At 37.6% G+C, this 17,040-nt stretch overlaps 1 long non-coding RNA gene across 1 annotated transcript in view; it reads right to left on the bottom strand.

The window, feature by feature from the left end:
• Positions 1-16,817, bottom strand: part of LOC138762951 (uncharacterized) — a 66,952-nt gene extending 50,135 nt beyond the window's left edge. Inside the window, exon 1 of the long non-coding RNA XR_011357256.1 lies at positions 16,739-16,817. This is a non-coding gene — a long non-coding RNA (uncharacterized lncRNA). The remainder of the gene's footprint in view (positions 1-16,738) is intronic.
• Between the last annotated feature and the right edge of the window lie 223 nt (positions 16,818-17,040).

The following is a 17,040-nucleotide window of genomic DNA, read 5'->3' as shown; positions in this document are numbered from 1 at the left end:
TAAGTGAACACCAAGGAGCTTGGTGCTCTCCACTCTCTCCACTGCAGGGTTGTTGATGTGTGGAGAGTGGTCCTCCTGAAGTCCATGATCATTTCTTTCATCTTGTCCACATTGAGACTCAGGTTGTTGCTCTCACACCCATTTCATGAGATTTTCCACTTCTTCTCTGTAGTGCGACTCATCGTTATTGCTGATGAGGCCAACGACTGTTGTGTCATCTGCAATCTTGATGACACTGTTGGAGCTGGATCTGGTGATGCAGTCGTAGGTCAGTAGCATGAACAGGAGTGGGCTGAGCACACAGCCCTGAAGTGTGCCAGTGCTCAGTGTTCTGCCACCGACCTAGACAGACTGTTGTCCTTCCGTTAGAAATGCAAAATCCAGTTGCAGAAGGTGGTGTTGAGTCCCAGCGAGGACAGCTTCTCCACCACATCTCAGGACCGATCGTATTAAATGCTGAGCTGGTCATTGCTGAAATAAAAACAGGAAATGCTAGAAATATTTAGCAATTAAGGTAGCAAATATAAAGAGAGAAACAAAATGATAATTTCTGGTCAAAGACTCTCATCGGCATTGCTGTAAGCCTTTATGCAGGCATCATTTTCCTTCAGCTCTGAAAGAAAATAAGATCTCTGGTGTTACCGCATCTTCTCTAACTTGGTTTAAATCCCTTCATTTTACCATTATACTCTGTATTATGAATATGCCCGATTTTCTTGCATATACACCTGGGTGAAGTCAAGGGATAGTCATTCGATCAACAGCCTTATTTTCAAGATATTTTCATTGTGGTTCTAAGTAGTAATGCATAAAATTAAACATTAGAAATGTTAATCTGCGACTTGAATACAACTTAAGACCATAAGACCAAAAGAGGTATACTCTACTACAACTCATTACTTCTCTGCCCTAATCATACTGCTGGTCAGTTCATACAGAATCCTCAATTTTGCAGATTATATAGCAGTAGTTTGCCTTATTGGCAGGAATGCTGAGTTGGCTGACAGAGTGGAGGTTGGGCAAGAATAATAACCTGAGTTTCAACGTGGACGAGGAAAATGATTGTAGACTTCAGGAGGTTGAAGTCAACCACTCTCTATTACACATCAATGGCTCTGTCATGGGAAGAGTTGAGAGCACAAAGTTCCTTAGTGTAAATGTCAAGGACAACCTATCTTGGAATCGCACGTCCTTATTAGTCAAGAAGGTGCAGCAGCACTTACTCTTCCTAAAAAGGTTGAGGAGGGCAAGGCTACCGGCCTAAATCTTGACAACTTTTTACAGGAGCAAAATTGAGAGTGTCCTGCCTGTCTGCATTATTGTGCATCAGACCAAAGTCAACTCAGAGCATCATCAAGACAGCCGAGAAGATCACTGGGGGTCTTCCTTTCCTCTATTGACAAAATTCACTGTTTGACCTGCTGAGTTTCTCCAGCATTATATTTTTACTTCAATTACAGTGTCATCAGTTTTCCATGTTATGGGCTTGAGGAACTTTCAACTCATTGAATTTTTTTTTTTGATCAGGAACAAAAGATGCAAAAGGCAAATAAAATAGAAATGAGCAAAGAAACATAGCAATGAGCAAACTAAGATCAATAAGAGGAATCCTCTTGATACCATTTAACCAATTCACAAGGAGATAAAATATTAATTATTTTTCCTGATTCCTCAGAGATGGTTAAACTATGTTATTAAATCGATGCAATCCTTAGAGGAGGACTTTAAAAGAAAATCATATGAACCCTCATTTTTACTTCATATTTCCTTCATTTTTTCTTGTGTCGTTTCTTTTACTAGTTCTCAGCTTCTCTTTTCCCTGCTCTCCCTGATGATGTTTCCCCAGACAGGGACATCCAGCAATCAACATCAAATGCTATCTCCATCTGAAGCCCATTTATTGTGTGCCCAAACAATTGTTGGAAGCCCAGCCTGCATGTTTATCCCAGAACAGTTTTGACACTCTCCCCTCCACACAGAGCCACTGAGCAGCACCCTCTGAGATTCTGTTTGGTAGCTTGCCATCAGTGAGAAGCTAAAATCATACAATAATGAGGCAAATAAAACATTAGCACTTTAATAATTGAAAATTTCATTTCTTAATAAATACATTTATAACACATTCAGTGCAGTGTGAAAAATAGCATTGATTTAAATTGGCCTAAAGTCACATTTTGTAGTTTATTCTTGGTCAAAATAATAGAAAAGGAGTGCTCATAGCTTCCCCCAAATAATATTTCTATAATTGGTAAAAGATAAATATATAACAAAGCCAAAGTAAGGCATTACAGGAATATTAAAGAGGGCCATTATGAGTCATTTTTTGAAAAGAAAGGTGAAAAGAAAAACAAGGCACTAATTATAATGGAACAGCAGGAACTTTGATCATTAAAACAAAAAGGAGATAAATCACTATCAATTGAACAATGCTGTATCTGTGTTTGCTGCTGAGAATTTAAAGAGACCAGTAGTGCTATCTATCATTATTAATAATCCACGAAGGGATCCTGAGAGAATGCTAATCTGAACTAATTGCAGTTGTCTTCATGTCAGAGGAGTGTTGACTGACTTGAGATTTGTACATTGTCTCGCTTTTATTCCAATATGACCCCTCTGGTGTGACAAATGTAAGAGCGGAGAAGCATCGTTAACTCACATGTTCTGGACTTGTCCTAGTCTAGAAAAAAATACTGGAGAGAGGTATTCCATACTTTATCAAAAAATTTTAATTTGGATTTAAAACCGAATCCTTTGGTAGCCCTCTTCGGTACAACAGGCGGGACTGAACATGGAGAAGATTCAATATTCAAATAGAGGCTTTCAGAGCTTAGTGGTTAGAGCACTGGTCTTGTAAACCAAAGGTTGTGAGTTTGTTCTTTGCTGGGGCCTCATTTCTGTGAGGGACGCTGGAAAAGTGCTGACCCTCTGTCTGCCTTATGGTCAACAAAGTTAAAGAATTTTATATATGTTACATTCTAAATGTAATATGACATGACAATAATGGAACTTTTACCTTTAATAATTCAGACATAAGATTCCAGAAATTATGGGGCTCATTTATGACTCCTTACTTTATAATTTTACTCCAATGTAATTAAATTGTTTGACTTGTATCTTTTCTTCATTCCTTTATATAATTATTTTTCCCGTTGTTTTTCTTTTAATACCAGTCATATATCGCATCGGACAACACAGTTAGGTAAGTAGTTTAAGTTTTTCTCGTTTACTATTTTTTCTTTCCTTTTTTTATATATTATTAAAGTTTTTTTCCAAAAATAGTACATACTTATTTAGAATTACAATTTAAGTAAGTTAGTGATATATGGAATATCTTTTTTTAGTTTATGTAACTTTTTGTTTGCATAAATTCTTTATTAAAATCAATAAAAATAATTTTAAAGGAAGAGATTTGTGCATTCCTTTTTTTCCATCTCTGAGGACAAGATACTTCGCTTTGATGCATGCACCTACCGAAAGAAGACTGGACTGCCTTTGAGATTGGCTGATGGCCAAGGATGTCTCGTGGCTCTACTGAGACTTCACCAAATGTCAAGTACCTATTTAAACTAATCAAGTTCTAGTTCGTTTATTATTATCATACGATTGTGTGAGTACAACTGTTCTCAAATCCTGATATAAAAACATGCAAACACATGTATAGACATAGCAGACATATTTACATGATTTATATGCAGTACATGTATAAAAATAAATAAATATTGTTAAATAAATAGTAGAGTATGAGCAGTTTATCATTCATCCAGCAGTCTGGAAAGAAGCTGTTTCACAGCCTGGTGGGTCTGGCTCTGAAAATTCTGCATCTCTCTTCCAACACAAGCAGCTGGAAGATGCTGCATGTGGAGTGTAGGGGTTCTTAAAGATTTTGTAAGCCCTCTTCAGACAATGATCCTGGCAGATCATGTTGATCAGGCGGTGGAGGGAAATGTCAATGATCCTTTCTGGCACTCTTTTAGTCCTGTGGATTTACCTCCGAGCCAATGCTCTATATCAACCATACCACATTGTGATGCAGCCAGCCAAGAAGCTCTCAATAAGACTTCTTATTGTCCCTCCTCATTCTTGTCAGAAAGTGCAGTCGCTGTTGCACCTTCCTGACAAGTAAGGAGCTGTTGCATGGGCAGGATAGGTCATTAACTAAGTGGACCCAAGAACTTAGTCCTCTCTCCTCTACAGAGTTAATGTAAGATTAATAATCTTACACTAATCACATTTAATTCTCCCACTTCTCCAAATCCAAGTGCTCAACTGTATACTCGAGGCAATTTACATTAGTAAATTAACCTACCAACCCACATTTATTTAAGATGCATAGAAAACTGGAGCGTCTGGAGGAAGCCCATGTTTTCAAAAGGAGAGCATGCAAACTATTCAAAAGCACAGGACTGAACTGGTGTTCCAGGAGAAATGATTCAGCAACATTACTAGGTGACCTACTGGAGAATATGGGACAATGGATATTTAGATGTGTTATTTGATTATCAAGCAGGTCCAAGAACAGTGTTGGGAGCAGCATTAGGATTTCCTTGTAATCTTCATCAACTTGACTCCATTGGAGAAGGTTAGCTTTTAAGCAATGCGCAATTGAGTTTTGACTGCAAAATTGATAACTGACCTCAGTTGACAAGAGATAATGTTCAAAGTGATAGTAACAAAATTGAATTGGGAGCTTTTTGCACATCTGTACATGAATCATGTAGTAATTACTTATTGATGCCAGTCCCAAAGCAACATACAAGTGGAAGCTTCCCTGTGAAACTGAATCATGCATATTTAATTCACTCTCCAGGAGGTCAGTTCATAAGGAAGCAGCCATGATGTTTAAAATTTCAATCCTTACTTTCCAGTTTGCTAGGACAGAAAACAATGTTGAAAAGAAACATTGCCCGAGTGATGGTGATTGGTAATTTCACAAATGCCCCTTGTTTCTAACGGTTCTTTTAATGGTGGTCCTGCCTCTAGCATCATTCATCACGGTTGGATAAGTTGAGTGTCTATAACAATTTAGCACTACTTATGTGTTGAAAGCTCAGGTTCAGGGCTTCATGTAAGGCTAATAGTAACCTCCTTGTGACAAATGTGGCTGATGGGAATAATCTTTCTGGAAAAAAAAGGAACATTCAGCTTTTAAGTGGGAGTAGGAGAATTGATCAGTTCATGCTGCAACAGTGGAGTGGACTTAAATATCCTACTGTATCTTATGTTCTTTTGACTTGCGATCCACGATCTTAATAGGACAAGACAAAAGTCAATTATAGATGCCCAACCCCAATTTTACTGAAGAGATTAAACCAAGACCAATAAACTTTCATAATGTTTTTAGCAGAAGGAGAAAAGGACGCAAACGTTTTAATTATTAATTTTTGGGCATTGGGCATTATTGGAAATGTCTGCATGTGTTACCTACCCCAAATTCCCCTTGCTAAGCTGGTGGTAGTGAGCCACCTTGTTGAGCCACTGCAGTCCTTCTGAGAGAACGAAAATCCAAACATTTAAGCTGAGAGGTGACAAAAAGAATGATAATATATTTCTATGTTTGGATGGTAAATGACTTGGAGGGAAATCTCAGCTGTTGGTCCTCTCGAGCACCTTAATCCTTTGTCCATCTTGATGGTAGAGGTTGCAGGCTTTGCCAGAGATGTCAGACCATCCAGCCACTTTACCAAAACTACACACTGATGCCACACGCTGGAGGTGGAAGGATTTTCTATTTTTAGTTCACATTGCTTTGTCCTAGATCATTTAAAACTTACTGATAAATTCATTTATTAAGCAGAGAGTGTTCCAACCCAATTCTATCATGTTCCTTGTGAATGGTAGAAAGGCTGTCAGGCGGTCATTCTCTTTCCACAGGATGCCCAGCTTTTGACCTACACTTGCATTTATGTGGCTATTCCCATTGACTTTCTAGACACCGTTGATCTCCCATATCTGCTGGTTATGACATAGAATATCCAGGGTAGGTGGGAAACTCACACTTGTGGGAGATGGTCACATCCTGGCACTTTTGATACATACATTTACCTATCACTAATCACCATACCTGAGGCTGGTTGAAATGTGTTGCATGCAGTATTCATTGAGAAATTGCATATTGCATCAGTGAACATCCCCATTTCTAACCTTCTGGCAAAAAGGAAGGTCAATGCTGAAGCAGATGAAGATGACTGTGCCTAACACACCATCTTGAGGGCCTTCTGAAACAATTGCTTGAGCACAACTCAATATGCTTGAGATTCTAATCTATTCATTGTCATGCCAAAGTATCAAATTTTCCCTGAGGGAATTGAAGAAATTATGTTCCTCTCCTCTGAAAATGAATTATCTACTAACAAAGTTGTGACATTTTATGCTCCACAAGAATCTCTACATGAACTCAATGAAATCACTCTTAATCTAATTTATGAGGTAGTACTGCCATGGTAATTTCCCCAGAAGCCTGTACATTTCATGATAGATTTTAAGTCCAGATTCAGGACTATGGGAGCCAAATGTGCAGCAAGCCAACATCTCTTAACAACAAGTCCTCACTTTCCTGCCCCAGCAACCAGCTCCTCTATAAACAACTCCTAGACAATGATCTCATTAATCCCATTCCCTGTTTTCTTAATCTGCCTTAAAAATTATTTTACCTCAAGGCATGTCCAAGTCCCTTTTGACTCCAAATCATAACTACCCTCTATTTAAAATATGCTTATTTCCAAATGTTCTTGGTTTCATTTGCATGAAAAGAAGCTCCATTTACCTAATGTAAACCAGCTATGGTTTTCTCCCAAATCTCCTCATATCATTCTCATCTTAATGGGCACCAGAAACAAGAATATCACCTCTCATTGAGAAGGAGAAGCATAGGAGATGACCCTATAAGACAGATGACCATGAAAATGGACCAACGAGGGGCTCAGCAGCTAAAGGGCCCACACAGGCTATGGGCTGTGGTGATGCAGTCGAAGGATTTACACAGTCTGCAGGTGACTTGCAGTTGAAGAACCCACAAATTTTGTGGGCTGCTGGTGATTGGCTCATGGGAACCAGGTATCGGAATCAGGATTCGAGATGGATCCAAGGGTTTGAAGGGTTCATGAAAGGCCACGGGTGCTGAGGCTTCCTGATCATATTGCAGTTTTCAATCTGGAGCTCGGGTTGCCGACGGAGTCTGTGTAACTGAAGAGATTGCAGGACCGCTGGAGGCAAATCCACAGATGCTCAGAGTCTCTGAAGAGACTCTCGTTTGCTTCTCTTTCTCCTATTGTTAGGGGTACCAGGTAATGTTCATGACAACACTTTTCCTGATTTTATTGCATGACAATAAAACGAACCTTTGAATCTTTACCTCAAAGAGAACTAACCCCTAAACAACATTGTCTTCCAGAAACTTTCTCCATGGCGATAATTACGGTTATTTTTAAAAAAGATAGCGATCCATTAAAGCCTACTTCTTATAGACCTATACCTTTGTTAAATTTAGATTATAAAATTGTAGCAAATAGGATTAATGAATATCTTCCTGATTTAATAAACATGGATCAGACGGGTTTTGTTAAAAATAGAAAAACCGGAAAATATAGTAAGGTTATTAAGTATAATTCATTCAGCTCAGAAAAAACGATTTGAGTCTTATTGTAGCTTTAGATGCGGTCAAAGCTCTTGAGTGGGATTTTTAAAAATTTATTTAAGGTGTTAAGTAAATTTGGTTTTTGTATTAATTTTATAAATTGGATTAAGGCCTTACATAGAAGTTCTAAAGCTAAAGTGATTATCTCAATCTTTTAAATTAAATAGATCTAGAGGGCAGGAGTGTCCTTTGTTACCAGCTTCGTTTGCTTTAGATATCGAGCCACTTGCACAAAAAATTAGAGATGACTAACAATTAAAGGGATTTGAGATAAATCAAATACAACATAAAATTAGTTTATTTGCTGATGAGGTATTAACTTATTTAACTCAACCACAAATATCACAACCATTTGTTAGATTATGGGAACATTTCAGGATACAAGATAAACTGGGATAAAATTGAAGTAATGGAACTCGTAAAAGGAGACTATTCACAACGTAGACAAGTGGTTTGTTTTAAATGGACAGATAGGATTAAATATTTAGATATATGTATTGATACTCATTTGAAAAATTTATAAAAATTAAATTATTTTCCAATATTTAAAAAGATAGAGGAAGACTTAAAGAAATGTATTAAGATGAACATTTTTCCACAACTTCAAAATTTATTTCAAACTTCACCTATATCTTTACCTCAACTTTTTTTTTTCAAGATTGAAATAATTAAGTTAGGAAATGTCTTTGAAAGGGAAAATAGTAAGAAAATCATTAGAAATATTAACATGGATATATAAACAACTTCCCAATTTTAAGAATTATTAGAGCAGCACAATTAAGGTTTTTAGTTTTAATGTTCGTTAAAATTAGACCATCATTAGTGGATATTGAATTAAATAAGATAGGAGAAGTTAAACCAGATGAGTTTATTTATAAATGAGATTTCAAATCTAATGTAATAGACAAGGAAGCTCCGATATTAAAACATCTGTTGAATATTTGGAATAAAGTTAAAATTAGAAATGGTTGGAAATATTCTTTCATTAAAAATGCCACTAATGAATACCTTATTGATTTTTTCAAAAGATAATCCTTTTTTAAACATATGGTATCATAAGGGAATTTCCAAATTGGGAGATTGTTATGATAATAATAGATTGATGTCTTTTGATCAATTAATGATCAAATATGGTATACCTCGCAATACATTATTTTCAACTTAATGACTTTTTTGAGAGAGAAACTAGAATCAGAAATTATTTTAAAAGATCTTTCAAATTTGGAACAAATTATGTTTGAAGGAATGATTTAAAAATGTATTTCAATTGCATATATATTATTACAAGAACAGAGAGCTAAATTAGTTTTGTTTCATTCAAAAGAAAGAGAGAAATTAGATTTGGATATGATAATAGATCAACAAGACTGATAAAATTTGTGTAAAGAAGTTATGCAAATACTATTAATGTATGATATAGATTACTTCATTATAACATTTTACACCAATTGTATAGTACTCCTCAGAAATTGAGTAGATGGAGATCGGATTTATCGGATCATTGTTTTAAATGTCGAACAGAAATTGGAACTTCTCTTCATTCTGCGTGGTCTTGTTCAAAGGTCAACACTTTTTGGGTTTCTATTAGTAAATTTTTACAGCAGATAATTGGAGTGAACTTTCCTTTAAATCCTGACTTTAGGAATTTTTGAAAGTGTTTCTCCTAAATTATTGTTGTCAGATTCTCAATTAAAGTTGGCTTTAGTGATAGCAAGGAAATGTGTTACTGTAACATGGAAATCTGATGTTGCATTAACATTAGAGAGATGGCACACTGAGATTCAAAGTTGTACTCCATTAGAAAAAAAAATTTCATATAATTTAAGGGATAAATATTCTTTATTTTTGAACATTTGGGGTCCATATGCTAAAATAATTAAATTAAAATTATGATTGTATTAATCTTTCTTGATCAATGAAGTTTTCCCGAAAAGTATAACAATTTTATGATGGTTTTGAGGTCTCTGAGTGTCAACTGATGCAATCCCAATTAATTATTTGTAATCATCTTATAATGAAATATCATATATTGGGATTAGATTAGTTTAGAGGGGAGGGTGGGTTATTAGGGGTTTTGTGTAGTAGTTAGTTTTTAATATTTTAGTTTTCATATATAGAGTTTCAGCATATATTTGTTACCATTTTATTATGTTCCTATGGTATAATATTTTTAATTCTTGACATTAGATATGTTGAATAAATAAAATATTTTTAAAAATTAAAAAAAGAGAACTACCCCTGCTTCTGCTGTGGAATATTGTAGCTGAAATTAGAGAAAAGAGCTTCATAGAAGATACCTATTAGGCCTATTCAATCTGTGAAAGTTCTTTTGCAGAACATTCCTATTGCTGTCAATACATGACAAACCTTTTTGTTATTTATTTATATAATTACTCCCTGTATCCAGAGGTGTATAAAATGAACACCACCACTGCAGATCCTGATATGGCATGGCAAGTGAGGTCTTAACATACAATGGACCCCAGTTCTGACAGTTTGCCAAAGTGTGGGACTTTGTACACACCACGTCAAATCCTCATTTTCCACAGTCCAATGAAAAATCAGTACATACAGTGAAATGACTGATGAACAAAGACAGTGGAACAGACTTCTACCAGAGCTTGCTAGTTTACTGCACAATGCCTCTCGAGTGTGGTATGTCACCAGCACAACTCCTTATGGGATGTAGGCTAAGATCAAACCTACCCATTCAGGAGAACCTCCTAAAAATAATGGAAGGGAGAAAGTTCAAAGAACAACAGAAAGAAAAGCAAAAATATTACTTTGACAGAGGAACAAAAAACTTACCAGAACTCTACACTGGTGACCAAGTAAGGCTAAAAGACAAAACAGACTTATGAACTCAGGGACTCATAAGGGAACTGTCCTTAGTGAAGTCCAACCAAGATCATACACCATTCAGATAGATGAAAGATGCTGTTCTGCTAAATAAATCGTCGAGACCTTCAAATGGGTCCAGCCACAGTAGATGGAAAGACGGATAGTGCGAACAACCTGAATGCACATCTGAGAAGACATCATCTGAGGCAACAGCTCAGATTCAAGGACAATCAATCAGGAGATCATCAAGATACGTGAATCCTCCTAAGAGACTCATTGAACAAATTTAAAGACTCCTTTTATAGAATGAATAGTGCTATCTTATTCGCTCTTCAAGTTTTAGTGTATGTAAATGTGAACACACAAAACAAGTTTAAAAAATGATAACAATTCTGATAATAATGAAAATGTAAGTTCATGGTGTTAAAGTTCAAATTGCAGAATTGTACAAAGAAAAAATGTTAGTTAAAAGTAAGCTACTTTTGTTTTAAGAAAGGGAGATGTAATGACAGCGATCATGGTCGCAATGCAACGAGCAATGCCTTAAGGATTATACCTCCCACTTAATTATACTTGGTTGCCAGCAGGGTGCTGAAGTATGCAGATCTGTAATGGAGGCTGCAGCCTCATGGCATACCTCATGGTGCGGTTTACAACAACTTTAAAGTAAAAAACCTTTTCCTTCATCCATGTGTTGCCTAAGAACTCACACATACGAAATCTGTACAAGATGAAACAGGGGCAGTCGACTATTACATGGTATTGATGATTACACAAGTATATATGATAATATTAATCCATCATTATGGGGGCCATTCTAGTGAATCTTTTCTATATCCTTTTGAAATGTTCCACATCCTTCATATTACTTTCATGAAGAAAGCATTTCCTTCAGAATGTATTTGAGAAGAAAAATTTGGAATGAAATCTAAGTCTAACTATTGCTAAAAAGCAATAAGAATTTGGCTGTTAAAATAGTTACTACTTCACTTCTCCAGTTTGTCCTGCTCCATGTGGTGAATGTCACCCACAGTTTTAGACAAGAATAGAGCATTTAAAATGTGCCAAAATCAATAGGTCAAGAAAAGGAACGAACACTCCTTACTCATTGCCCCATCTCAAATTAGTTCTTAAAATCACATGTAATAAATTGTTGCCTGCATCAATTAATTGACATAAAACTAGAGCAAACATGAATTGTGAGCATTTGTCAGCAGGTACTAAAGTAGATGCTGGGGATTTGTAATTTTTTAATCTGAACATGGATTTGTTCTTGGGAGTTCAATGGTGTAATACTGGAAAGATTCAGCTTACAAGTGTGATAATGTGATGAAGAGCAAATTAATTTATTTTCAAGGTAAATTTGTAACCCTCCTTCAGCTAAAATTTGGAAGCTTTATCCTGGAAATCATAATTAAATAAAAATAAATACACGCACACAAACAGTTTTGAGCAGAGAAAATGTTTGAAGGCAATCCATAAGAGAGTCTGAAACCCCATTTACTGCCATGGCTCATTTACTGCATTTAATTAGAATCTCCTGAATTAAATGCTTTATGCTTTGTTATTACCCCTCAACCTCAACAGTGAGACATTGATGGAGGAAAGGTTAATGATGATTATGCTTGACATCCTAGGTAGTAGTGGAATAACTACCACCCAGGCCCCTAGGCTGAGGTTTAGTAAGGGCCCCCCTAACCTTATCCCCCTGCCACACCATTCATTGAATAGAATAAAGTGATGTTCATTTTCATTAAATAACCTATATTAGGGGTCTTGAAAGTGGTCGTAATCAATCCTTGGGTTCAATGGGACGATCCAAGGGGTGAAAAAATGCCAGGCATTCGAAAGGGGGCAATAAATACTGGGAGGGGTCAATTGAACTTTTGGGATCAAAAGAATTGTGGAGCTCAAGGTTCTCACTCCTACCTGGGAGCCCGAGGTCCTCACTGCTGCCGGGAGCCCAAGGTTTCCCCTGCTATCCCCATTCTTGCTGAGAAGGACATCGATATTGGAGACCTTGTCTTATCAGGTGATCATCATCAGAAAATGAAGGTGACGCTGTTGCAGTTGGTCAAACTGACATATGGACACAACATTTCACATTCATATAGTAAAGCACACAATGAGATTTCTACAGAGATGGATGTAAATCTCCACATGAATCTGATCATGAAATCCAAGCAGATTGTAGCTGAAACAGGAAGGTACACATTTCAACAGAGGTTATCAAGAACCTGAATGGAGGATGTCAGCCATACTAGAGCATCAGAGCTGAGCTGAGTGCTGTCAATGGGCTTCTATGCAGAGAGAGAATTGTGATTCCTCAATCACTGAGACAAGAGATGCTAAAAAGGGTGCATGAGGGGAAGCTTAGAATGGAAAAATGCAAGAGGAGGTTCAGAACTGCTGTTTATTGGCCAGAGATAAATGTTGACATTGACAGGATGGTTTCAAGCTGTGAGACCTGTTCGAAACATCACACAAAGCAGATAAAGGAAGCCATGACAATAACTGACTTACTAGCAGAACCATGGCAGAAAGTTTGGATTGATCTGTTCTACATTGATGGAAATAATTACTTGCTGGTTATTGACTATCGAACTATCTGGAGATTGCACTGCTTCTTAATATGTCTATTGCTTGTGTGATCAAATATATGAAATTGATCTTTGCAAGACATGGAATTCCTCAAATTGTCTACAGTTGTAGAGAATTCCATAACTTTTCAATAAAGTATTATTTTTGACTTGTGACTTCAAGTCATCTGCATTCACAGACAAACAGAAAAAGGAGTGCACATATCTAAACAGTTGCTAAAGAAATCTCTAGATAGTGGCTCAGATCCATATTCAGCTCTGTTGAGTTTCAATAGAGCTAGAACATGGCATGTCACCCGCTGAGGTCCTGATGATACATCGACTATGCACCATATGTCCCTACTCTGCAGACCCAAACAAGAACAGAGAATGTTGAAGATGTCAGACGGAAACAAAAGCATCTGCAATGGAGACAAATAACAATCTATGACAAGATGTTTAGGGCCGCTGACACAACGCAACACAGTGAGTCTCAGAGATTCCAACACCTGGGACAAAAAGGCCACTGTTCTGGAGGAAGTAAATCCAAGATCCTACACTGTCAAAACAGAGGATGGTCAAATACTGAGAAGGAATCGGAAGAGCCTGCTGAAAATACAAGAGACACAGGGGGAACAGGCAAATGCAGAAGATCCATTCTGCACTGCAACAGAGGAAACACCACCAGTGCTAGACAGTAGTGGACCAGCAGAGCCGACACAAGCACCTGTGTAAAGAAAATCCACACGTGTTTATCAAAGCACCTGACAGACTGAATCTCTAAAACAAAAGGAACTGCACACTTAAAAAGTTTGTGCTGCTGGTGTTTGTGTTTACATTTGTGTTGAACTTTAAACTGAAATGAATACAGTATCATATTGTTAGATTAAACATCTCAAGGAAAGTGGATATAATGATAGAGTGCTATAGATTCTCCTGATCACTACTGGGAGTCAGAGGCTAGTTTGTGGAAGCTCAGTTGGATTCAAGATGGATTCCTCCACATGGTCTTGAGTCGATAGCTGTTTTAAAAGAACCCGTTTCTTTATTACAATAAAAAGAAACATCACACTGCTCACCAAAGGAAAATTAAGCATTTGAAAAATACGTGTTTTGCTTACGCATGCAGCTGCATGCAGAAAGCTTTGATAATTTTTTTTAAAGGACTTGAAATTGAAAGCAAAAAGGTGCAATTTTAGATTGCTGCAAAGTTCAATGATCCGTGATCAAATAGTGTTCAGAATTATTGATAAGAAAGTGAGGGAGAGAGCTTATCTTAGCTGGAGCTGTGAATTAGCTCTGTACCATGCAAAAAAGTTTGGAGGAAGTGTAAGAGGAAGTGAAAATGAAGGCATTGCCTTAGTGTCTGAACAAGTCATAGCAAACAACAAAGAGTTGGAGAGTCAGTTGTAAATGATGTGGGACTTAACATGCACCAAAACAATGCCCAGCCTATGGAAAAGTCTGTAACAAGTGCAAAGGTCAGAATCACTTTGCAAAGCAATGTTTTTCCAAAGGGAAACAAACAGAAGTGAAAGTGTGCGCACGACAGAAGAAACTGCTCTCAGTAATATATTTTTTGTGGGCACGGTAGCACATGAAGGTTTCAAACCAACAAACATTTAACAGCCAAGTGTGAACAGAGTTGAACACAAGTGGACGGTGCCATTGCTTGCAAATGGAGCAAATATTCCTTTCAAGCTGGACACAGGGACAAAGGTCAATGTGGCCTGTGAGCATGACATCAGGGCAATGCAGATAAAGATGCACATCCATCCAAATTCTGTTCAATTCAAAGCCTACAATGGACACATTGATACATGTAGACTTGACATGAAAGTTAAAGATAAAGAGCACCATCTCACGTTTTCAGTAGTCCCAAATGGACATGTCTCACTGCTTGGTGACAAACATGTGAAAATTTAGGCCCAGTCAAGAGGGTGCACCACATTAACAGCGCCAATGCACAGAACAGCATAGGGGAAATATTGGATCACTTCCCAGACATCTTCAAGGGGTTTAGAGTTCTACCATTCACCTTTAAGATACAGTTAAAGGAGGAAAAAACAGCTAGCAGTGCATGAACAAGGCAGGTTCCAGTGCCACTAAACTACAAGTTTAAGCAGGAACTCAACTGAATGATGACACTAGGTGACATAAAGAAAGTGGAAGAACCACAGATGGGTGAATTCAATGGTGTGTGCCAAAAAGAAAAATGCTGACCTATGCATGTGCATGGTCCCAAAAGACTTGAATCCCAATATAAAGAGGGAACATTATCAGATTCCAATATGGGATGAAATTACAAGTGAGATCACCGGTACAATGTTTCTCACTAAATTGGATGCATCCCAGAGCTTCTGGTACACCACTTGGCCAATACTCCTGCCTGAGGATGCCTTTGGAATTTCCTCAGCTCCGTAAGTGTTCCACAGGACAATGGAGCACATCATGGAAGGCATAAATGGGGTACGTACATGTGTACATGGATTACATAATCCTATGAGGATCCGCACAGGAGCAACACAGCAAGAGGCTCATCAAAGTTCTACAGCGCATCCAGAAGTATGGATTAAAGTTAAACAGAGAAAAATGTCAGTTTACTGTGAAGGAAATCACCTATCTGGGAGATAATTGTCAGAGGTTGGTGTGGAGCCAGACAAGAACAAGGTGATGCCCAGACTCACTAACAAAAAGGGTATATTGAGAGTGCTAGGAATGATCAATTTCACTGGTAAATTCATACCAAACCTGTCTTCCAAATCATTGTACCTGAGGAAGTTGTTACATGACAAATGTGAATTCAAATGGACGGCCAACCACAAAGAACTGCTGCTTTTGACGTTCTTTGATGGATCCAGAAGGACAAAAATGTCTATGGATGCCTCAAAAATGGAATAGCTGTCATATTACTTCAGACCGTGGGAGAAGATTGGAGGCCAGTTACATACGTATCAAGGACAATGAACACATCTGAATGTCAACATGGGCAGATAGAGAAAGAGTGCTTAGGTCTGGTCTATGTATTTTCTATGAACATTCATGGCAGAGACAGACCACAAGCCATTAATAGCTATAATCAAGAAAAACCTCAGTGAGATGTCACCTCGAATCCAAAGACGGTAATGAAGCTACAACTTTATGATTTTGAATTGGAAACAGGGAAACTTATTGTGTTCGCTGATGCGCTGTCAAGGGCAATGACAGAGAGTGAAGCAAGCACACAATAAGAGTTCCACAGAGAGAAATGTGAATCTCCGTGTGAACCTGTTCACTGAAGCTCTTCCCGTATCTGACATGAAATGCAAGCAGATGGCAGCTGAAACAGAAAAGGACATCATTCTACAGAATCGCATCAAGAGTCTAAATGAAGGTTGGCCTAGAGTTGAATGTCAGCAATGCTACAACATCAGAGCAGAGCTGAGTGTTATCAATGGGTTTCTACTCAGACACAGCAGTATTATCATTCCTCAATCACTATAGCAAGATATCCTGAAAAGGTTGCATGAGGGCACCTTGGAATGGAAAAATGCAAGAGGAGGGCCAGAACTGTTGTTTATTGGCAAAGGATAAATTCTGGTCAAGCTGTGAGACCTGTCTAAAATATCACACAAAACAGCCAAAGGAACCCATGATCATAACTGACCTACCAGAGGAGCCATGGCACCTGGATGGAAACAATTACCTGCTGATTATTGACTATCTATCAAACTATCCTGAGATGGCACTGCTTCCCAACATGTCTGCTACCTGCGTGATCAGATACATTAAGTCAATCTTTGCAAGACATGGAATTCCTCACATCATCTACAGTCACAATGGATCATTCTACATTTGTAGAGAATTCCAGAACTTTGCAGAAGAGAATGATTTCAATATGTGACTTCATGTCCTCTGCATCCCCAGTCAAGTAGTAAAGTAAGGAAAGGAGTTCACATAAACAGCTGCTCAAGAAAGCACAAGACAGTGGCTCAGATCCTTACGTAG

Source organism: Narcine bancroftii, chromosome 5 (genome assembly GCF_036971445.1).
Source record: "Narcine bancroftii isolate sNarBan1 chromosome 5, sNarBan1.hap1, whole genome shotgun sequence".
Classification (NCBI taxonomy): domain Eukaryota; kingdom Metazoa; phylum Chordata; class Chondrichthyes; order Torpediniformes; family Narcinidae; genus Narcine; species Narcine bancroftii.
The sequence above is the reverse complement of the archived record's forward strand: the minus strand, read 5'-3'. Positions and strand labels throughout refer to the sequence as shown.